General features: G+C 33.5%; 1 pseudogene; it reads right to left on the reverse strand.

The window, feature by feature from the left end:
- Positions 1 to 16,494: 16,494 nt before the first annotated feature.
- Positions 16,495 to 17,811, reverse strand: LOC127737865 (uncharacterized; annotated as a pseudogene).
- Positions 17,812 to 25,841: the final 8,030 nt, after the last annotated feature.

Below are 25,841 nucleotides of genomic sequence, written 5' to 3' on the forward strand. Positions count from 1 at the left end.
AGCCAGAAGAAGTCCATTTCTGTTTTTTTGTTTTGCATTGGGAAGATCTTCTGGCTCTCTTCCGCCTCTTTTTTGATAGGTTGTTTAGACGACAGAGGCACATAACAAACATATGGCGTCGTTTAGTCTAAATGACTAATAAATTTATGAATGCAGATATATTAGAATGTGAGCTGTGTTATAAACGTTTTTATGGTATGACAGCCTTAATAGGACATCCCTGTAGGACGATAAGCTGGATAAATATAAGAACACCGTCGGACAATAACAGTTAAGGGACGATTATTTGATATTCTAGGGAAGGGATTTTGATGGATTGGTGTTTAACGCTACTTTGAACACTATTGGGCTATTCCGTGGTGGTCAGTTTAGATTTATAGATAAAGGATGGGGAAGGGAAGAGAGGGTATTATTATTCATTTTAATCTGTCACTAATCATGCCTATTCTTCAGCTCTTGCCAGGCAACCATATTCATATATGAAATCCTTCTGTCCCCCACCCCAACAAACAGATAAATATCAAATGGTTTTCCACTTATTTAACACAATTTTAAATTGATTGTTTGTTGCTAATTTTTAACGCCCAGTGACAAATATTTCATGCTTGTTCAGGAAAACACGAATTTAGAAGTCAGGTATATGATATAAAAACGAAAAGATGGGATGGGATATGATTGCTAATAAGGCAACTATCCACCGGAGTTCAAATATGAAGTGGATGTAAGCAATTATAGACAATCGTTAGGGCTTCAACAATGACAAAAACCTGATACTGTAAAGTCGTCTATAAAAAAGTGTGAACAATTCAAACGAAAAAACTAATGGCCTAATTATACATAACAAAACAATTTACAAAATATCAAATATGTGTCGAGACATGAACCAACGACAACCACTAAATTACAGGCTCCTGACCAGGGACAGGCAAATAAAGAATATGGTAGGGTTGATATAAAAACGAAGATGTGGTATGATTGCAAATGAGACAACTCTCCACAAGAGACCATATTACACAGAAATCAACAGCTATAAGTCACCGTACGGCCTTCGACAATAAGCAAAGCCTACACCGCATAGTCAGCTATAAAAGGCCCCGAAATCACAAATGTAAAACAATTCAAACGAGAAAACTAACGGCCGAATTAATGTACAAAAAATGAACGAAACACAAATATGTATAACACAGCAACAAACGGCAACTACTGAATTACAGGCTCCTGACTTGGGTCAATCACATACATACAGAATGTGGCAGGGTTAAACATGTTAGCGGGATCCCAATCCTCCCCCTAACCTGGGACAGAAGTGTAACAGTACACCAACATGTTTGTGAGCACTCAACCCATCCCGAGGCTGGGATAGTGGTGTAACAGTACAATAAAAGAACAACCTGCACTAATCAGTTGCAATTAGTCAAAAGATCGGTACGAGACACACAAAAAAAACTAACATTAAGACAATAGACACAAAGCACCGACATTAGAGTATTTTCAATTACTCTGCATGTGGAAGTTTGCTCAAAGCTAATAACAACTAGTACTGAAATAAATCTTGTTTTCCCAGACTGAAGTATCAATCAGTACACAACGCGCGGCAAAGGATTTATTAAAAAGGAAAACAGTCTGAGAAACGTCTGGTTTACGTTGTATATAGATATAAGAAGATGTGGTATGAGTGCCAATGAGACAACTCTTCATCCAAGTCATAATTTGTAAACCATTATAGGTCAAAGTACGGTTTTCAACACGGAGCCTTGGCTCACACCGAACAGCAAACTATAAAGGGCCCCCCAAAAATGACTAGTGTAAAACCATTCAAACGGGAAAACCAACGGTGCCGTCTAATCTATTTAAAAAAAACGATATACTTGCATATAGATCCATATACAATGAAAGATTTTGAAAAGTTGTGGTCCGAACGTTTTGACCATCGAAATTTTGCAATAGAAATAATAGTTAGGACCAGAAGATTTTAACAGCCAGTGCAGGACTCGCACGAACGCCAGATTTAGTTTGAGGGGCGATATTCTGACGCGTTTTTTTAATTTTTGGTCACTTATGTTTAGAAAGAAAGGGGAGAAATCAAAACAATTACCGACCAATCACAAACGTTGTTGCAAATTTGACCTTATGACGTCAAAGAATTTCCCATAATGCAATTATTGCATATAAATAAAAAACTACTATACCAATTGAATAAAAGATATTGCATTAAAATGACAAGTTATACCAATTGAATAAAAAATATTGCATTTGAATGACAAATTATACCATTTGAATAAAAAATATTGCATTTGAATGACAAATTATACCATTTGAATAAAAAATATTGCATTTAAATGAAAAAATATACCATTTAAATGAAAAAATATACCATTCAAATAAAAAAATATTGCATTTAAATAAAGAAATATATCAACTTAATAAAAAATATTGCATTTAAATGAAAAATATCAAATTTTTGCCACCAATACCATGCCATACTCAGTTATTTCAACTTTTAAATTAGTACAATTTGTAATATTATGAAGAATGTGTACAATATTTTTTCTCAGTAGACAAATTCACGTGCTTTCGCCTGTGTCTTCTTGAAGAGTGTCTAATAGTAGGGTGCCCAATGTCCAAAAAGTCCTCTAGTTAACGAGTTTAAGTTAACGGATAACACACGGCTGATTTTTTTGCACATTATAGGAAAATCATTATATTTTACAATCATGATTGTCGTCGTAAGTTCCCGTGGTCACGATTTTCTAAATTTCGTGTTTTTATAGGGTACACCCAGATACCGTATTGTACGGGGAATCTTTAACATGAAAAATAAAATTATTGCGTACTTTGTTGGTAGTTAAAACAGTACCTATAATATAGTTTATATATTAAATATATCATATAACGAAATCGAAAAGTATTTAAGTGATTTTGATATAAGTATTTCAGCATTTTAGTAAGAGTAAAATTTTACCCGAAATTTAATGTATGTGAAGTTAGCAGCCGGTTCGTTATTCGATATTCGATATTCAATATCCAACCGGCTGCTAGCAGTCGGTTGGATATTCAAAATTTAGTTGAAAATCATAACAAAATTAAATACTTGATAACATTAAAAGCACGATTTTCATAGTTAAGAGGACTAATAAGATACGTAGGAAATCGTTTAATGACCTCTTCAAGCTGTCGTAAATTCTCGAATATAAAACCTTTTCTTAGTTGCATATTTGTCTTTATGTAATATAGATTTTTATCAACAAACAACTTCAAATATGTACTTTTGTATATGATATTTCTTAACACAAAAGGAAAAACCTATAACTCTAGAAACATTTAGAAATATAAATAGAAATATTTATGGAAAGCCCAAAAAAGAAATATATAGTGAAAACCTACCTGAGACCGCTTAAATGAGGGTGAGATCCCCCTGGTCTTTTAATGTCCATAAAATTCAACTTAATCATAGACTTTGTATATGTAAAGGTTTTATTAGAAGGATTTCCCAGAATAATGTCATCTTCGATATCTACGGAGGGCTTAGATTGTCACTTTTCAGCTAAAAATTGACAAAATTTTAGGACAAAGGGCACAGGGCAATGGTGAGAGCCCCCTGATCTCTCAATCTGCCTAATATTATGCAGACATTTAGTTAATAGGTAGATACAAACGTGACTAAAAGGAATTTGGGTACACTTTCTGTCTTCCATGTTTACGGAGCGCCCAAAGTGCCAGTTGGATATTCATAATATATAGTGAAAACCTACCTGAGACCGCTTAAATGAGGGTGAGATCCCCCTGGTCTTTTAATGTCCATAAAATTCAACTTAATCATAGACTTTGTATATGTAAAGGTTGTATTAGAAGGATTTCCCAGAATAATGTCATCTTCGATATCTACGGAGGGCTTAGATTGTCACTTTTCAGCTAAAAATTGTCAAAATTTTAGGACAAAGGGCACAGGGCAATGGTGAGAGCCCCCTGATCTCTCAATCTGCCTAATATTATGCAGACATTTAGTTAATAGGTAGATACAAACGTGACTAAAAGGAATTTGGGTACACTTTCTGTCTTCCATGTTTACGGAGCGCCCAAAGTGCCAGTTGGATATTCAAAATATATAGTGAAAACCTACTTGAGACCGCTAAAATGAGGGTGAGATCCCCCTGGTCTTTTAATGTCCATAAAATTCAACTTAATCATAGACTTTGTATATGTAAAGGTTGTATTAGAAGGATTTCCCAGAATAATGTCATCTTCGATATCTACGGAGGGCTTAGATTGTCATTTTTCAGGTAAAAATTGACAAAATTTTAGGAGAAAGGGCACAGGGCAATGGTGAGAGCCCCCTGATCTCTCAATCTGCCTAATATTATGCAGACATTTAGTTAATAGGTAGATACAAACGTGACTAAAAGGAATTTGGGTACACTTTCTGTCTTCCATGACAATCTAAGCCCTCCGTAGATATCGAAGATGACATTATTCTGGAAAATCCTTCTAATACAACCTTTACATATACAAAGTCTATGATTAAGTTGAATTTTATGGACATTAAAAGACCAGGGGGGTCTCACCCTCATTTAAGCGGTCTCAGGTAGGTTTTCACTATATATTTTGAATATCCAACTGGCACTTTGGGCGCTCCGTAAACATGGAAGACAGAAAGTGTACCCAAATTCCTTTTAGTCACGTTTGTATCTACCTATTAACTAAATGTCTGCATAATATTAGGCAGATTGAGAGATCAGGGGGCTCTCACCATTGCCCTGTGCCCTTTGTCCTAAAATTTTGACAATTTTTAGCTGAAAAGTGACAATCTAAGCCCTCCGTAGATATCGAAGATGACATTATTCTGGAAAATCCTTCTAATACAACCTTTACATATACAAGGTCTATGATTAAGTTGAATTTTATGGACATTAAAAGACCAGGGGGGTCTCACCCTCATTTAAGCGGTCTCAGGTAGGTTTTCACTATATATTTTGAATATCCAACTGGCACTTTGGGCGCTCCGTAAACATGGAAGACAGAAAGTGTACCCAAATTCCTTTTAGTCACGTTTGTATCTACCTATTAACTAACTGTCTGCTTAATATTAGGCAGATTGAGAAATCAGGGGGCTCTCACCATTGCCCTGTGCCCTTTGTCCTGAGATTTTGACAATTTTAGATGAAAAGTGACAATCTAAGCCCTCCGTAGATATCGAAGATGACATTATTATGGGAAATCCTTTTGATACAATCTTTATTTATACAGAGTCTATGAATTCGTCCAATTTTATGGACATTGAAAGAACAGGGGTGTCTCACCGTCATTTAAGCATTCTAAGGTTGGTTTTCGCTATATATTTTGAATATCCAACTGGCAATTTGGGCCCTCCGTAAACATAGAAGACAAGAAGTGTACCCAAATTCCTTTTAGTCACGTTTGTATCTACCTATTAACTAACTGTCTGTTTAATATTAGGCAGATTGAGAGATCAGGGGGCTCTCACCATTGCCCTGTGCTCTTTGTCCTGAAATTTTGACAATTTTTAGCTGAAAAGAGACAATCTAAGCCCTCCGTACGTAGATATCGAAGATGACATTATTCAGGGAAATCCTTCTGATACAATCTTTATTTATACAGAGTCTATGAATTCGTCCAATTTTATGGACATTGAAAGAACAGGGGTGTCTCACCGTCATTTAAGCGGTCTAAGGTTGGTTTTCGCTATATATTTTGAATATCCAACTGGCATTTTGGGCCCTCCGTAAACATAGAAGACAAAAAGTGTACCCTAATTCCTTTTAGTCACGTTTGTATCTACCTATTAACTAACTGTCTGCTTAATATTAGGCAGATTGAGAGATCAGGGGGCTCTCACCATTGCCCTGTGTCCTTTGTCCTGAAATTTTGACAATTTTAGCTGAAAAGAGACAATCTAAGCCCTCCGTAGATATCGAAGATGACATTATTCTGGGAAATCCTTTTGATACAATCTTTATTTATACAGAGTCTATATATTCGTCCAATTTTATGGACATTGAAAGAACAGGGGTGTCTCACCATCATTTAAGCGGTTTAAGGTTGATTTTCGCTATATATTTTGAATATCCAACTGGCACTTTGGGCCCTCCGTAAACATAGAAGACAAGAAGTGTACCCAAATTCCTTTAAGTCACGTTTGTATCTACCTATTAACTAACTGTCTGCTTAATATTAGCAGATTGAGAGATCAGGGGGCTCTCACCATTGCCCTGTGCTCTTTGTCCTGAAATTTTGACAATTTTAGATGAAAAGTGACAATCTAAGCCCTCCGTAGATATCGAAGATGACATTATTATGGGAAATCCTTTTGATACAATCTTTATTTATACAGAGTCTATGAATTCGTCCAATTTTATGGACATTGAAAGAACAGGGGTGTCTCACCGTCATTTAAGCGGTCTAAGGTTGGTTTTCGCTATATATTTTGAATATCCAACTGGCAATTTGGGCCCTCCGTAAACATAGAAGACAAGAAGTGTACCCAAATTCCTTTTAGTCACGTTTGTATCTACCTATTAACTAACTGTCTGCTTAATATTAGACAGATTGAGAGATCAGGGGGCTCTCACCATTGCCCTGTGCTCTTTGTCCTGAAATTTTGACAATTTTTAGCTGAAAAGAGACAATCTAAGCCCTCCGTACGTAGATATCGAAGATGACATTATTCAGGGAAATCCTTTTGATACAATCTTTATTTATACAGAGTCTATGAATTCGTCCAATTTTATGGACATTAAAAGAACAGGGGTGTCTCACCGTCATTTAAGCGGTCTAAGGTTGGTTTTAGCTCTATATTTTGAATATCCAACTGGCACTTTGGGCCCTCCGTAAACATAAAAGACAAGAAGTGTACTTAAATTCCTTTTAGTCACGTTTGTATCTACCTATTAACTAACTGTCTGCTTAATATTAGGCAGATTGAGAGATCAGGGGGCTCTCACCATTGCCCTGTGCTCTTTGTCCTGAAATTTTGACAATTTTTAGCTGAAAAGTGACAATCTAAGCCCTACGTACGTAGATATCGAAGATGACATTATTCTGGGAAATCCTTTTGATACAATCTTTATTTATACAGAGTTTAGAATTTTATGGACATTGGAAGAACAGGAGGGTCTCACCGTCATTTAAGCGGTTTCACTATGTATTTCTTTTTTTGGGGCTTTCCATATATATTTCTATTTATATTTCTAAATTTTTTCTAGAGTGATCGGTTTTTGTTTTTGTTTTAGGAAATATTGGATATAAAATTGCAGTTTTGATGTCGTTTTATTGATAAAAATCTATATTACATAAAGACAAATATGCAAATTACATAAGCATTGATAAGGGTTTATATTTGAGTTTAAGACAACTTGAAGGGGTCATAAAACGATTTCCTACGTATCTTTTCACTCCTTTTAACTATAAAAATCATGCTTTTAATGTTATCAAATATTATATTTTTTATGATTTTCAACTAAATTTGAATATCGAACCGACTGCTAGCAGCCGGTTGGATATTGAATATCGAATATCGAATAACGAACCGGCTGCTAACTTCACATCCATCGAAAATTACCCTATTTTCATCGAAAGCAAAATTATTACGTGTATCATCACAATATTTTTTACTCTTATCTAAGCAATAAGACATAGTGCATGTGTGTGCCAAATTGCATGCGTGAAATAAAAATCGTTTTGAAGAAATTAGCAATTAAAAACACAAATTAAGTCAACATTTTGGTATTGATTAAACACGGATTATCTCGTGTCATTAATCATTTTGTTGCTTACACTATTAGGTCATTAACAAGGACAGAGGTCACTCAAAACATTACTCTTTTTTGCTTGTTGTGTGGTTAATTTATTTGTTGTGAATAGCCAGCTAACTTTGTAGATTGTCACTTTGTTCGGCGAAATCTGTTTTGTGTTTGTTTTTTAAAACTTTAAACTTTTTATTGAATAAATATTTTTTTATAATTGTAGTATAAGAATCAAATCGGTCGGTTTTGTTTCACACCCGGAATATGGCACATCAAAAGTCTTGTATGATGTTTTCGACATAAATCCCTCCGAGGCTCTGTGGGAACGAAAATATACCACCGTTCGTGCAACAAAATAAAAACAGGTACAACAGACAGCAACCAACGACAACCGTTGAATTGCAGGCTCCTTATTTTGGACAGACACATACAGAATTTAGAGGGTTAAACATGTTTGTGATCCTTCAACCCTCCCCTGACCTGGACAATGGTATAACAACACAGCATAAGAAAAAATCTGCTGAAAACAGTTTGAAATGGCTTGACTTATCAAATCGGCATGAACCATCAAAACAACTAACATGAAGACAAAAAAACACTAAGTACCGATATAATAGTACTCGCCGTTAGGGTAGAACATTTTATATTCTAAAGAAAGGAATGGGGCTGGCGGCGCGAAAATTTATTTTCACTTTTGTACACATTCATATCCTCAACTATCCTGCATTTCATGTTGAAGAGTGTTCATTCTCATCCTTTCTTGTGCAAAGTCAATTATTTCAGTTCATATCAGGCCAAGTAATTCATTTTCAAAATCCTCATTCCCTCCCTGTTTTCGAAATCAAATGGGTATTCCCTTACTGAAAACTAATGAAAGGACGTCATCAATAGTCTGAGAACCCGACCGTGCGAGGGCTGTATAGCCAGTCAAGGTCGTTAAAAACTTCCGTCATCATAGTCTGAAAAATGTATGATCATAAACATCATTACCGTAAAAACTAGCTTTTGTTATAAATCAGGCCGTTAGTTTTTTTTCAAATGAATTCTTTCATTTTTTTCATAACTGGCCATTTTATAGCCGACCATACGGTATGAGTTTTTCACATTGTCGAAGGCCGTACGGTTGCCTATAATTGCTTGCGTCCACATCTCCTAATTTTTATATTATACAACAAGTTTTACATAAAATTAACACTATCTATGTTCCATGTAAATGAGGTAAGGTCAGATGAACTCTGCTACAAAATCATGTATACCTTGTTACCATTCCATACACCAAATATATTTAACCCACTACTATCTGAGACTGTACGGACTTGACCGTGAAATTAGGTCGAGGTCAGGTGAATCATGTCTGACGGTCATGACTTGACCACTGAAACTTAACCTTGTTCTGATCCGTGAAATTATTTCTATGTCAGGTGAATCATGTCTGATGGTCATGTAGACCTTACAAGGATACCATATATTAGTAACCAAATATAGTTATCCTAGAACTCATGATAATTGAGACCTTCACATGACGAAAAAAGCTATACAGTTTTTTAGCAGTCACTTAACCATGAATATGAGGTCAAGGATATGACGAAAACTTCGTAACACAATGGATCTATATACAAAGTATGAATCATCCAGTTCCTCTGCCCTCTGAAATATAAAGCTATACAAACAGTTTACGGTGTTGCCGCCACCATTATCAGATTGTATTCTGTATTCCTAGCATTCTGCTACTTGCGTCGAATGCGATTTAAAAGAAAAAGAATATCTGAAATTAGCTCTCTTACCTAAAGCTAGTCGGTGGGCTTTCAACTTAACAGTAGACAATGAAACGTAATAGCTGCTACTAGCTCGGCAATTTTTTCTATGTTGTTTCGCTCTTATTAAAATTCTGATCTTTATTAACTAGCATGCTCTTATATATAAGCTCAAATGAGGATAACGAAATCAGAGATCTATATTTTAATTAGATTGATGTTGTTTACAAGTGTTTGTAAAATACATCGATGCTGTACAAAACTTTCTTTTTGTAGATAATCTTTAACTTCATGTCAATTTTAGGCCAATTTATGTTCGATAAGTCATGTACATTACACTTGATATAAGTGTGTACGATGGAGTGATGAGCCTGCTGTTTCTAATTCTCATTTTGTTTTCATAACTTGTAACAGAAACCTTCCCCCTTTTTCACCGTTTGCAGTTTGTTTTTTTTATTTCTGTAAAGGAAATATATACTCAGACCTGCTAATTCAATCAATTCTGCGTTAATATTCATCAGTTTTGGAACTAAGTACTATTTGATGTGCTTCCACGTTCATCAAAAGAGAATTGGATATTTACCCAGAAAATCATGACGAACACCTTCTATCAAAAGACGGAAAAAATAACATTTTGGGAGGGTAACTTATAAATGTTAATATCTAAAAACATCTCTAAAGATCACTTATATCGAACCTTATGTAAAAATTCCGATTTTGGAACTTTTAAAAGGTCACGGTCACTGTTATTTAACAGCTCAATGAAAATTGTAAATGTGCACCTTTAAGTACAAATGTCAATCTCGAACCATATTTGGCAATAAAATTATCAAATTATTCCTAAATATAGAAACTATAGTTATAATCCTTTGAATTATTTGAATTTGTTTTGTTATAAACGCAAATATGTAGGGGTGGCCAGCTGTCTAAACGTGACTCTACGTTTTCCTTGAAATTTTAGATTTGACCTTTGACCCAAATTTAAGAAAATCGTGACCACTGTAGACAACGACGACATCAATTTTTCGACGAGGCTTGTTCACCTCTTTCCAATGATATAAAATATAGCCGTGTGTTATTCCGTTAACCCAAATCGATTAAATTTGTTGACTGGGCACCCTACTATAACTCAGTCGAACTTTCCCACAATTCCTTGTTCAAATAGAATAAACATTAACAATACGTTTTAGCGACATAGAAGAAATCGACAACACTTTCTGTTTGCAAAATTTCGATATTTTTATGTCGATAATGCCGATAAATTTGATCGACATAGTTTATAATATAGCATTTTGTTCTTATCTTATGTATCGATAATTTCACTTGTTTATGACAAATCAATATAAATCATATCGACATAAAATTTAAATTGTATTTCTTTATAGGAAATCGCCATAAATCGATATAATTTTTATCAACATAAATCATTGATGTAAACATTACGACATAAATTATGTCGTGAAATCTACATGTATTATAAGTTATCTACGTTCATATCCGTAGATATGGATATTTTAACACCCTGAAGTATCCAAGTACACCCTGAGGCGCAGCCGAAGGGTGTACAGGGTACTGAAGGGTGTTAAAATATCCATATCTACGGATATGAACGTAGATAACGAATTTATCCCCGGTCTTAGTCTAAATCTGGCGATTTTTAGAGAAATTCGACCACAAAGTTTAACGTAAAAGCAACGTTTTTTTCAGTTTTTAAATATCTTTTATTGAAATCTGGGAATTTGACATATTTTTTACGGGGTGTAGGGTACTACCTTTGGTAGAACCCTACAGGTAGACAAATATAAGACGTTTTTAAACTAGAGACAGAGAAACTGAAATGGGTCGAATTTGGCGCGCAATGTTGTGAGAGTTACATCATAAACGGTGTGACGTCAACGTGGGTCATTTGCATAGCTAGGTCAGTAGTACCATTCATTGACAATGTGGCTGCATAGTGATGCATTTACTAAAATGAGTGCAAATAATCGATGTTATAAGATAAAATCGTTAGTGGATTACGTATTTAATTATACAGACATCATGGAAAATCTACAGAAATTGATATTTCATAAGGAACAACCATAGAACTAAGGAAAACGCGCGTGAAATTCCCCGATGTAATGGGTAGCAACGTCCGGGGATATGGGTTAGCAACACCCAGGGGCTATGGGTTTTGTAACGACGTGCGTTAACCAATCAAACTCCTAGAAATATACTAAGCCGGGGATAATACGTTTTAGTGCATTTTTTAAGTCGACTTGTTGCGAAAAAAATTATTATGTCGACATAAATATGCTGTTTTATGTCAACATACAAAACACTTAGATGTCCTAGATACGTTTCCATAAAAAAACATATTAAGTAATGACAAAACCATATCAAGACAATACGAAGCCCTATCATGTAATATCGAAACATCATTAAGTAATGTCAAAACCATATTATGTAAAGACAAAATATCATCAAGTAATAATAAAACTACATAACGTAATGTCAGAGTACCACATAAGAAAGCTTTGGCGTTCCATAATTTATTCTAACTTCAAGATATCTAATATCTAAATGCGCATCTGGTGCAGTAAAATTGGTACCGTTTATATTATTACTAATAAACTTTATAGGATATCTCATATAGTTTATAAGATATCTTATATATATAGTTAAGAAGATATCTTATATAGTTTAGAAGATATCTTATATAGTTTATATCTCATATAATTTTCTTTATAAGATATCTTATAAATTATAAAGATATCTTATAAAGTATATAAGATATCTTATAAAGTATATGAAATATAAAGTTTATCAGATAAGTTTATAAGATATCTTATAAAAACTAGATTATATAAGATATCCTAACCCGTTGTAAAATCACTATAAATTCATTACCTAGGGATGGTTGGCTCTTTATACTGATATTTTACCCTCGCTGTCGCTCGTGGTAAAATATTTAGCATAAAGGGCCAACCCGTGGTAAAATCACGATAAATTCAAGCTCCCGTGAATTATTTCTTAATTATATCGATCTAATTCTACTTCTCAACTTTCATATATTTAAACTCGGAACTTTGTAGGTAATTGACAACTTGTCAAGTTTTTCGAAAATCTGAGGTACTCTTTCGACTTAATTTCATTTATAGTTATCAAAAAAAGTTTTAAATGTTGTCCATGTTAAAATTTTGTCACGTGGAGAGATGGTGAAATAACTTTAATGTCATGACTTTCCTTTGACGTCACATCAGGTCCAAACTGTGGCTTTGTTTCGCGTCCGCTGGCTGCTGGGGTTTTGCTGTTTGACGTTTCATCACGAGCCCAGTAGTCAACACTCTTGCACTGACATTAAGTGTCAGCTGTACTGGCAAGAAACAATTAGCTCTTACTATATATATATATGTAGTTGTTTCATTACATGATGTGGTTTTGTTTTGTAATGATGATTTGCCTATTCTTTATATGGTTTTAACATTACGTAATGATGTTTCAAAATTTGACGATTTTACAAAACATGATGTGTTTGTTTCATTATTTGATGTGGTCCTGTCATTCTTTGATGTGGTTATCCCATTACTTGATGAGGTAAAACCACGTGACCAATTCGGAAAAAAATATGTTCTATTTTTAAACAGATTTCAATATATCGTTTGTTTAATGTGCTTTGGATGGGTATCGCTATTTATTGAGTTAAAGTTCAATTAAAGTTCGAGTGGTTGTTCAGAGTTATTTGGTATGAAAAAGGGGAACGGCAGACAATAATAAGAAAAAAAGTATTAAAAAGTTTACAGTATTTCGGACATAATTGGGATATCCCTAAACCACTTGGTCCTGTTGTTTTTATCCTTAGTTCTCAAACGGAAGCAGTATTTTTGTAATAAATTTGTAAAATATTCCACGGAATCCTGTGTCTCGCCTGATATTGCTGCTGTAAGTGTAAAAGCGTCATGTTGATCGGCTGTACATTTATCTATACATTTATCGGTAAAAAAAAATTTAAAAAAAAATTGTTTTTCTGTAGATGCTTTTTCTTGAAATTGAGGAATAACTCCTATACAAGTTTTAAAACACTTCATGGAGGTTTACAAATGTATCATGTCAAAACAGTTTAATTCGGTTTTATTTAACTAAAACAAAACTGTATGGTTTTCAACAATGAGCAAAACCCATACCCTATAGTAAGCTATAAAAGGTCCCGAAATGAAAAATGTAAATAACTAGAAACCTAACGATCTATAGATAGATAGATAGATAGATACTTTATTCTCTAAAAACTAAATACAAGTTTACAGAGAAACATACAATATAAATACAGAATCTGAGATACAATAGTCGAGGTAAACAAATACAGTATGATATTCTAAAAGTAAAAAATTATGATGGCATACATGTTTAGTACCAAGTATAATGAAAGGTTAAACTCAATAGAAATTAAAAAAAAATGGAGATGGAGACCACTATCGACGACGAAATATAGGTTTGTTGTGTCTCACTGCCGCTACATTGATGTCGCAGGCTCGACACAAATCAAAAGACTTGAACTTTATTGTTAACAAATGAAACACTTCAAATCAACTCACACTAAAGTTACAGGGAAACCGGGGGGAGGGGGGGGGGGCTCGGACTAAGCGACAAAGCATCAATACTATAAAATAAGAATTCTCCGATTTTTTTTTTAGCGTAAATCATCATTTGAACTTATACGAATATCAATCTTTTATTTGTAATCAATTGAATTCCCTGATCTACCTCACACTAATTGAAAAAAAAGACTTTTTGGAATATCTGTTTCACATGTGACGACGGACATGTTCCAGTGGTCGTTACCATAATACCATCATCTTTCCCTTGAATGTAAACTACCAAATAAAACCAAATCACTGGGTTTGTACTTTCTCGAATAACACGACGGGTGCCTTTCTGGAGCATCCGAGATCACCCCGATGGATTTATATTACCCAGTCATACCGATCTATTGAATCAGCCATATGAAACTGTCGTGTATGCCACCGCAACTGAAAGTTGGGGGCATATTGTTTTACCCCTGTCCGTCCGTCCGTCCGTCTGTCCGTCCCATTATGGGTATATAGTTATTCCGTATAACTCCTCCTACAGTTTGAATCCTAGTAAGTTTTCTCTTTACTGTCTGTTTGTACATATATTGAAGGTCTGCATGTGGTCAGAGTTTTTATTTTTATTATCTTTTGCTCTTTTGGGAGATAATTGAACATTGTCATTTTTGGGGTATAAGCGGTTAAATGAGTTGAGTGCGGGGGCATCACTTTGTCTAGTTTACATTTTTTTCTCGTGTTGTGCTGTTACACAGCTGTAACAGTCCGATGCAAGTTTAGGATTTAGCGCTCACATACATGTTAAACTCCGCCACGTGCACTTTCTTTATGTACCTGCCCCAAGTCAGGAGCATGAAGTTCAATTGTTGTCGTTGTATAAATGTGTGTCATTTTTTTTTTTGTAGATTGTTTATTTATAAATAAGAACGTTTGTTTTTTCGTTTGAATTTTTTCACATGGTGCATGGTGGCCTTTTGTAGCTGACTATACGGTGTGTTGAAGGCTGTACGGTTGCCTATATATGATTTCTTACATCCACTGCGTTTAAACTCTGGTGGATAGTTGTCTCATTGTCAATCACACCACATCTAACTTTATTTCAACTTCTATGTTGCGTTTTGTATACTGTAACATTGTTTATCTTTTGTACGCATACCCCGGAGCCCTCTTTTCGGAAGCCCGAGCAAAAGTCCTTGTTCTTCGATAGAAAATTTAATTACGAACTCATATAAGATAGCTCGAATTTCAACTCAAAATCTTAATTAATCTAAATGAGACTTAAATTCGAATCTTACTCAAACTCTACCTCAAAAAGTGACTCAAATTTAATGTTGTAACTAGAACTCTACCTTTAAATGTGACTCAAACTCGAAATCCAACTCGAAACTCAATGCTAACTAAAACTTTAATTCTAATAATGACTTGAATTCGAAATCGAAGACTAACTCAAAGTTTAACTCAAACAGTAACCCGAACTTTAATTTGAACTCTAATTCGATGGATGGCCACACTCATCCAAGGCACATACAACATGGAAATCTATCTAAAAATATAACAGGTTTTTCCGAATTGGTCACGCGATTTTACCTCATCAAGTAATGGGATAACCACATCAAAGAATGACAGGACCACATCAAATAATGAAACAAACACATCATGTAGTATAAAATCGTCAAATTTTGAAACATCATTACGTAATGTTAAAACCATATAAAGAATAGGCAAATCATCATTACAAAATAACAAAACCACATCATGTAATGAAACAACTACATAACGTTAAGTCACATTCATATCAAGTAATGTTAAAACCACATTGACTAATGACACAACCACATTAAATAATGGTGAAACCACATCGAGTAATGACAAAACCATATTGAGTAATGACAAAACTATATCAAGTCAATACGAAACCATATCGTGTAATATCGAAATATCATTAAGTAATGACTATTCCATATTGAGTTATATCAAAACATTATTACGTAATGTCAAAACCATATTAAGTAAAGACAAAATATCATCAAGTAATAATAAAACAACATAAAGTAATATCAGAGTTCCACATAAGACAGCTGTGGTGTTCCATAGGTCACCGTACAGTCTTCAACTTTGAGCTAAACTCATATGGCATAGCAAGCTATTAAAGGCTCCGAAATGACAAAATTAATGTAAAACAATAGACTTATCGCTATTTAGTCCAATCCGGCAAAAACCGTCACTTAGACAACTTCCTGTTTGGGTCAAGTGTCGCAAAAACAAAGGTCATCTGTAACGAGCTGAGGGATGAAAAAGTTTAGAATGCGAACATTTTGAAACTTAAAGTTTGATAGATTATGATCCACTTTTTTAAAACACAAATTAAAATCATAAAAATGTTTTGTTTGAAGTTTTTACGATGGTTCAAAGTGTCTCTTTGAAAAGTTTTATGCAAAATACATTGTTTAAACAGGGCCCCAGATAGGTTCAATTGGATGAAAAAGATGTGTAATTTCAGAACTTATCCGGATTGGAATAAATAGCGATAAGGTGTATTCAAACGAGAAACTAATGGCTTGATTTATTTATAAAGTGATAAACAAAAAACAAATATGATATACAGCAACAAAAGACAATCACTGAATTACAGGCTCTTGACTTAGTTTACCTAGCAACAATAATTGTTCCGAGCTGATTATGCACGAAGCAACACTTCCCTAGAGATACCACGATATTTGGTTTATTTACGACCTATATGACTAGCGTTGATGTTTTCATTATACATTAAAAATCCCAAATAAAACCATGGATCACCGGATATAATTTTTTGTTGCCCTAGGAGATATGGTTGAACTTCAACGGTAATAGGATTTTTCTTTCTCTCCTCGGCTGTGTACATTGAATATAGTATGTGTTGGTCTACGTTCATCAGTTCCTGTGACAAATAATACATAACTCTATTGTTATACTGAGATTCAAACTTTTTTAAAACGTCTGGTTTTCCTAGAAATAGTCCAGCACCTATCCAGTTCTTATTTCCGAGAATAATAGATCTTGCTGAAACGTTACATTATATACTTGAGTGACACCAACTTTAGAATTATCAAAATCACTAGGAACTTCTAAATAGAAATATTTTTTACGTCTAGAAATATCACGGAAATAGCCTAAGTCTATCCAGGAATAATAGTCTGATGCCAGTAGTTTTGAATTAATTGCTTTTGCAACTAGAGTCAGCTTTGAATGAGTCATACATGTGTAATCCGGTATGTATGTATTCGGATAGTGCTTTGGGTATCCCGGTTTGGAATAAAGTTTGGCAATTTGTGGTTTGATGTGGAATGTCCATAGGTCATCTCTAGAGAATATTATTATTTTTGTGGTAAATGCTGAATTGTTTCGTAGTACTGTAAATAAATCGGCAAACTTTTTGGAATCTGTATAAATTATTAATGGATTTTTAAGATATTTGTACACAGACATCCAAACCTTGTATGACTCCGGTGTTCGGATATTTGAAAATGAACCTTTCGGAAATTTCCCGAGATTAAAAAATGCTGTTACAACAGTGAGACTTCTATTTGTATTTGTCCATACATCCTGATATGTCTCCTTTCTCTTTAGTAAAAACTGTGTGACCATTTTCAATCTATAATTAAGCTTCTGCACCTCCATTGTAAGAAATAAAACAACTATCAAGGATATAATGATCGTAGGGCGAATAATGTTCTTCTTCATCATGTTTTTACCTCTCTGTAAGATAATGTAAATAAAATCAATCTGCAGTTGAATATTATAAATTATTACACTACATGTTGAAATGTGAGTTTTTGATTTTTTGGTTTTTTTTTCTAATTGGTTTTTTTTTTTATCTTAATACAAAGGTTACGTTTTAGTGATACAAATAGCTCCGCGGTAACAATTGATAGAATATTGCTCTGTCGTCTTTATAAATGAAAAGAAAACTGGCAAAACAAAACCCAATAATTCACAATAGTAATAGAATTTTCAGTATAATAAATTTAATAACAAATATCGGAGTTGACGACAAAGCAGGTTACTACTCTTCAAAACAATGTTGTCAACCTCGGGTTCGCCTTGAGGTTTTGGGAAGCAATCACCTCTTTCACCCTTTCAGCTGTGTCTCACTTATATAATACTTCTCCGAAATAAAACATTATATCAGATGCATTATATTCAATATCAAAATTGAAAGCCGGAATCAAAAAATAAACCAATAATCATGATTTCAAGGAGAAATTAGTCCTGTTTGGTCATATATCTTTTCAACTGTTTCGTTTCTTATACATCCATGGCTTTCGCATATTCCGCTTTGGGAGTTCCCGATGAAGATAAATACAGAAAAAAACACTTCGGGCGCAATAATGTATGATGTGTTACTTTTATTTTTTAATCAGTTTTGGATATGTTTTTTTATAGTTGAAGGGTCTGCCTTGATAAAAGTATTAAGTTGCTAGAATAAATTATTTCAAATGTGTTTTATATTGTAATGTATTTCAACTGAAAGTGTTTGTTTATGGAACATTTGTTGATAATATCACTTCATTTGAGTCAAAGCTGCTGTTAAGCTTCTTATTTGATACAAACTTACAGCAACTATCTCGTGAATTGACCATGATATCACAGGCTTTTCAGACCAGTTGGTCTTTATCATAAAGTGGTTGATAGAAAGAAAAGACGTCTTGACCATTTGATAGATGTATTAGAGAGCTATAGTAACACGACAAGGTGACCTAGGCAATTGAAACAGTCTTTCGCTCTTGACTATATTCATACGCGCGTTAGCGGTTGTGACTTTAGTGCCGGTGTCGGGTTTGTGTCCGATTTTGTGACAGAATGCGCATTGCCTGGTGTTTATATTAGAGTATGACCTTTCGTTCTTCTTGAATGCTGATTGTGTGCGTGATTTTGCGTTGGTCAAGAATGTAGCGGTAGCGAGTGCATGGCTTTCTACTGTTTGAGGTAATTTTCCGGCTTCCTTGATGATTAACTCGTCTAAAATTGCTTTGCATAATTCATTCAAAGTCCAGTTTGTTGACCTATGTTCTCTGGTTAAGTTTTGACGTATTTCTGCGGGCAACTTGTTCAGAATTACGTAGGCCTCGTACGTAAGTTTCAGTTTTGTCAATAGTTGCGGAGGCTAGTTAAAGTATAAATCGGCGCGCAATATCAAGTACAAATTGCATGTATGTTTGTATTATAGTAAGAATCTGTCCATACCTCTCTTGTAACAATAAAATATCTTTGCCGTAGTTAGTGTTTTTCATAGAAAAACCTTATATCGTCTGCAACGCCTCACACTGTAGAAGTGACATCAAGTAGTTTAACTTTTGTACGCCGCTGAGTGTGGGATTTGTGTGAAAAAAAGGATTACCAATCTAAAATATTCCCTTCAAAAATAGGTAGGTTCAACTTCAGTAGTTTGTGGTTATGCAGTTGCAAGTATGCGTCTACTCTCTTCAGTGAAATAGTTCATAGCTCAAGACCCATCATCAACCTCAGACCACTGTCAATTGGTAACTTATATAACATGTAATTTTCAGACTTGCACATATCAGAACCAATATATAAAAGTTTAATTATAAATGGACTAAACTTTCTGGAAATGGAACTGGCTAAATCATATATTTATGAAGAAATAGCCAGATTTCGGACAACAAATTTTGAGAAAACACCAAAAGGAATAAATCTTGCAAATAATAAATTATGTAATATATATACTAATCTATCAGAGAAATGATAAAAAAAGGTGTTAAAAAGACAAAGACAAACAATAAAGCATCATGGACAGATACTGAATATCTGGAATTAAGAAAACCTGTCCAGAATATAAGCAAAAACTAAAATTATCTCCCTTTGACCCAACATTGAAATTAAATTTGTTTTATCACTGTAAACAATTGAAACGGGCCTATTAATTTAAGGTCAAGTTACAGCAAATGAACTATGTCACAGATTTTGTTAAGAATTTGCATTCAACTTTAGCTCGTTGAACTTAAACTGAAAATTGAAAAAATAATGTAATCATCTCTTTTATTTTCTGAAATAATAGTGATTGAAATTTTTCAAAACATGTGAACATTTGTATAGAAAGCACACAAAATCGGCGAAAACCAACCTTAAATTTGTCTTAAAATCATCAAATCTCTCATTTCAAATACATAGGTTTTCTTTAAAAACTATACATAAATAAAAGAGACAAATGCATTATTTTTTCGACGTTCAGTTATAGTTCAACATGCCAAAGTTGTATGCAAAATTTTACTAAAATCTGAGACATAGCCCATTTACTGTTCCTTGACCTTAAAAGAAAACAATATAAACAGAATATATTAAAAAAGAATTAAAAACCTTGTAAAGAAAGTAAGGAATTTGGAATATTATAAAAGGAATAAATATAAGAAAAAACAGACTCTAATTATTCACCAATTTTTTTATCTTAATGTGCTAGCTAAATCGTTTAAAACAAAAGGGGAAGCAGACATTATAGATACAAATTTCAAAATTTTTAACTCTAATGAGTTAGAAAACAGAGAGCAAAAACTAAATGAAAAGCAATCAGATGACCCAATAAGGATATTTGAAATTAAAAATGTTATAAAGTCGATAAAGAATGGTAAAAGTACTGGACCAGATTTAATTTGTTATAAAATAATAAAGCACAGTAGCCAAGTGATGTTAACTACATTAGCTAGATGCTTTAGCCTTATAATAGTTCAATTTATCCAGATGAATTGAATATATCGTATTTAATACCTATTTTTAAACAGGGTGGTATACTTAACCCAGCTAAGTATAGGGGTATCTCCCTAATGCATTGTTTAAGTAAGATATTCAATTCGGTTATAAATAACAGACTGATAATAATTTTTGAAGAAGGCATTTGACTCAGTTTGGAGACTAGGCCTTTTATATAAATTAATCAAGACTGATAATATTCAACCTAAACTGTATAAAGTGTTTAAAAAATATGTATGAGCACACTGAAGCTTCAGTTGAATATAAAGAAAACATATCTGATTCTGTATTTATAGAAAGAGGCTTAAAACAAGGCGACAGCATAAGTCCTCATCTTTTTAATATATGTATAAATGATCTTCCAGAAATTGTTTAACAAGGACTGTAAACCAGTCACGCTTAATAACATGTCTTTAAATTGTCTTCTGTTTGCGGATGATTTGCTTTTGTTGTCTGAAAGTACATCATATAAGTATATTTGCACATCATTTAAGTATATTTGCACATCATATAAGGATCTTTGGACATCATATAAGTATATTTGCACATCATATAAGTATATTTGCACATCATATAAGGATCTATGCACAGCATATAAGTATATTTGCACATCATGTAAGTATATTTGCACATCATATAAGGGTGTTTGCACATCGTATAATGTCAACTGGACCAACTGGACACCATATAAAGGTGTTTGCACATCATATAAAGACAAGTGCACATCATATAAATCATACAATGAAAATGGACATAATAAGACAGTTTTGGCGTTCCATAAAGTGTTATTTCGATGATATTGTACCGCTATATCGATGATATAATTGTAGTGATAGGTAGGTTCTGCAAAGTAGGAAGGGCGAGACATATGGACTGCTATTGGTTAATGAGAGGGTTTCTTATTGTTGAGTTGCGAGTTACAAAAGTCGAGCTACGAGTTCAGAAAGTCGAGTTGTGAGTTACAAAAGTCGAGTTGCCATTTACAAAAGTCGAATTGCCAGTTACAAAAGTCGAGTTGCTAGTTACAAAAGTCGAGTTGCTGGTTACAAAAGTCAAGTTGTCAGTTACTAAAGTCGAGTTGCAAGATAAGAGAGTCGAGTTGCGAGTTAAACAAGTCGTGTTGCGACGTAAACAAGTTAAGTTGCAAGTTACAAAAGTCGAGTTGCGAGTAACAAATTTGAGTTGCGAGTTACAAATTTGAGTTGCGAGTTAAACAAGCTAATTTGCAAGTTACAAAATTCGAGATGCAAGTTACAAAAGTCGAGTTGCGAGTTACAAAGTCAAATTGCGAGTTACAAAAGTCAAATTGCGAGTTTACAAAAGTCAAATTGCGAGTTACAAAAGTCGAGTTGCGAATTTAGAAAATATAGAATATTGGAAAAAATAAATAATTGATATCACCAGTAAATAAGCAGACGGCCATTTATATTCTGAATGCAGGCCTTGCAGTTTTCTGTTAAAAAGTAAATTAGTCGATTTTTTTTTTGCATTTAACGCCACTTTCAACACGCTACGCTGTATAATTGCGACCAGTTTTAAATGATATATTAATATGTCCTGAATAAATATTCTGACCTCGTCTGAGTTGAATTAAATAATCTAGCTGTCTTTAGGATTATTTACCCTTTTGTTCTTTCAATGCTAAATATATGGAAATTTTATAGAAAATCCACAGACTTTCCCCGTATCCTCTTATGTTTGACAATTTTTTACTTACTAAATAGGGGGTTACTACATGCAGTGCTAGCAATGATTTCTCTAAAGCACGTTTTTAAAATAAAGATATTAGTTAAAACAAGTATAAATATGGACCAATTTAAGTACACCTTCTAGGGTGTGCTCGACTTTAGTGATTCCGCACGAGGTTTTTTGAATTGTAAAGGTTGTTTAGAACTTTTTGTAAACAATAAACGCTATCCATCATGGACAAACAAGTGCGTAGTCTATGTTTCAAATGTTATAACGAAAATCTCTGTAAAAAAAACTTGATTTTCTATCAAAATCTTGGGTTGAGTTGCCACAAAATCCAAAATTCAATGAAACAATACACACCATTGTTGTGAACGACGTTTCCCTGTGGTACATGTAAAAAAAATGGCACGTCTCTTTTATTCAGTATTTCTGCTGTTTTGATATTATTGTACTTTGAAAATTTCGTAAATACACAGGCCTACAGATGGGGTCATAAACCTTAAGCAGAGACGTTATACTTTCTTTAAAATGATACGCGACATCATCCGCCGTCCACTGCAATGCAGATTTCTGATTCATAAACATGGGATAAATCTGATATGAATAATTATATTTGTTTGTTAATTATATTATCAAGGCGTCGTTTTACCTTGCTTTAAACCAAGACGGATTCTTGAAATTGCGGAAATACGCAAGTGTGCTATGATGCAGTTACACAACGTTGAATTGTTATTTTTTGAAAATTAAGAAAGCACATTTGTTCATAAGAAAAAAAATAATTATGTAGCAAATAGTTCTGGAATCAAGTTTAATGAACAAATATACAATGTTCAGGAGTAGCATTTGCGAAAAATACTAGTCGAGAGAAGGAAATTTCACCTCAAGACTGGTATTTTTCGCAAATACCCCCATGAACATGAAAAATGATCTGCTTAAGTACACTAAATATCAATAGAAATTGTTAAGTTATACATTCTTTGTCATTTCATTATTCTTTCGGTATCAAAACTTTAGCAGAAATATCTTTAATTAAATGCACAAATGATCAAGCGTCTCCGTAAAGGGTAAAAAATGCATATACGTCCTGTCAAATCCATGTGCATATACCCCGGCGGCGGTAAAAGAAATAACGATATACATTGGATAAAAGAAAATACATGAAAAATACACAGGCTATCCACTAGTCTCATCTTCTATACCTTATATTTCATGATGCAAAAATGTAGGATACCAGTTAAAGCAGCAAATCCCTTGTATACCACTTTTAAAATATACAGAAATTGACTCGTCTCAGAGGTACAATTACACATTTTTTTCAGGAAAATGTCTGTACTAAAAGTCAGGAATATAACAGATGCCCAGTTGTTATATTCGTTTCTGTATGGGTTGTGTTAGACTTTTCAGATAATAATATACTATAATGGACGTTATTTTATAATTTGAAATAGTGCATAATTAGAAGTAACTGTAGATACATGTATGATAACGTAAGCCTTGTCTGTTTCTCTCTGGGAACATAGAAGAGTGAAGATCAAACAAAACATTTTGAACCCTAGAGAAAATAGAAGAATATGGCATACTGGTGCCTTTCCGTTATAAGAGTGCAAAATATAGAAGATACTATTAGATGGAGGTCACTTTCTACAATGTGTTAGACCTACATTTACATGCACATACGTTTCCTCTGAAATCTACCAGACTGATCTTTACCAAACTTGGCATAAATAAAGTATGAAAGATTATTCATATAAATGTATCTATTTTTTGTGATCTACTGAAAAACATAGCTGCATTATACCAGAATCAATTTTTAATACTGTTTTTTTTTTCTCGCTTCTGTAACAAACAGACCGAAAATTTTAAATATTCAGAAATGAGGATAGGAGGACTTTGTATAAAAAAAAAACCCTTTCATGTTGATTCGATGGCATAAATGGTGTTGGCATTCTGGTCCCCTTTGTAGCCTAACATAAGATAAGATAAGAAAAAGAAAATGTTATTTCGATTCGGCATTTATAAAACTATACAACACAAGCTGTAGAGAACCTTTGACCGGATATAAAACATATAAATAACATAAGGAAAATAATAATAACATGCATTACATACTAAAAAGTTGACATTCATATGTAAAAGACTTGGTTTAACCTGTTTAAGCAAATTTGAAGTATGATAAACGTGTATCTACTAAAAAAAATTGGAATAAGCACTCAGAAAATTTAGAGTATAGGTAGATATTGTGATAAAATTTGATATTTGATAACTAAGAAATTCATTAATGACCACTAATAAGAGTATGAGCCACTTTAAATATAGTGAGAAATCTAATATTGAAGATATGTGTGATGATTAAAACTAAATAAAATGAAGCATAAGCATTTAACTGTAAACATAGCGTCTACATCAAGCAAAAAATATAAAATATATTAAGCGAAGCCAGATCACAAATTGTAAACTTTGAAAAATTTGGTTGGCTGAGAATATATCCAAGCGGGGTCCCATGTGGCAATCGCCTCTACATATGAGTCGTCCGCTTAAATAACTATGCACGGTGATACCAGATTGGATAACGTGACAGGAAGCAAACATAAGCAGATTTCAACTATCTGCAGGCTGAGCAGTAAATCACTGTGACAGGACTGAAATCAAACTTGCTGTCAGATTTAATTCTAAATTCTGTTCTTTGAGTTAATAAGGCTGATATAATGTAGAGACAGTAAAATATCACCATACTTACAAATGTGCAATGTTTAGTCATTTGGACATGATCTTTAATGGATAAATCAAATACAAAGATTTAATTAGATCACTTCGATAGGTGTTCTCGAACTTCATTTTTTTTAATTTTGTAAGCACATTTGCTACTTGTAGCATAGTTAAATATATATCTATGTTGCTTAATAATATATAAATGTTATAACCCCGTTATCAGACGAACCATCCTGACCATTTACCTAGTCTTGATGATAAACAAACTAATTATCCTTTACTAATACTAAGAAGACAGAAAGATGTATACCTTAGTATCCAGATCATTAATTGACTTCAATAAAATTATGTTATAGATCATCAGTACCTGACCATGTGCCTGTATTACAGAACATCTAGTATAAACCTTTTATGGACCACACGCTCATCAGACAATTCTAAGTGACTATTTATTTTTATGCATTTTTAGATTTAGTGAGAAAATTCTTGTGCTCGCACTCGTATGCACGTAGACATTACTGGAGTCAGTTTCACAAAAAAACTTACGACTAAGATTGATCGTAAGTCATGAATAATTCAGTATACTTACGATCAATCTTAGTCGTAAGTTTTTTTTTGTGAAA

This window comes from Mytilus californianus, unplaced genomic scaffold (assembly GCF_021869535.1).
Source record: "Mytilus californianus isolate M0D057914Y unplaced genomic scaffold, xbMytCali1.0.p SCAF_4, whole genome shotgun sequence".
Taxonomy (NCBI): Eukaryota; Metazoa; Mollusca; class Bivalvia; order Mytilida; family Mytilidae; genus Mytilus; species Mytilus californianus.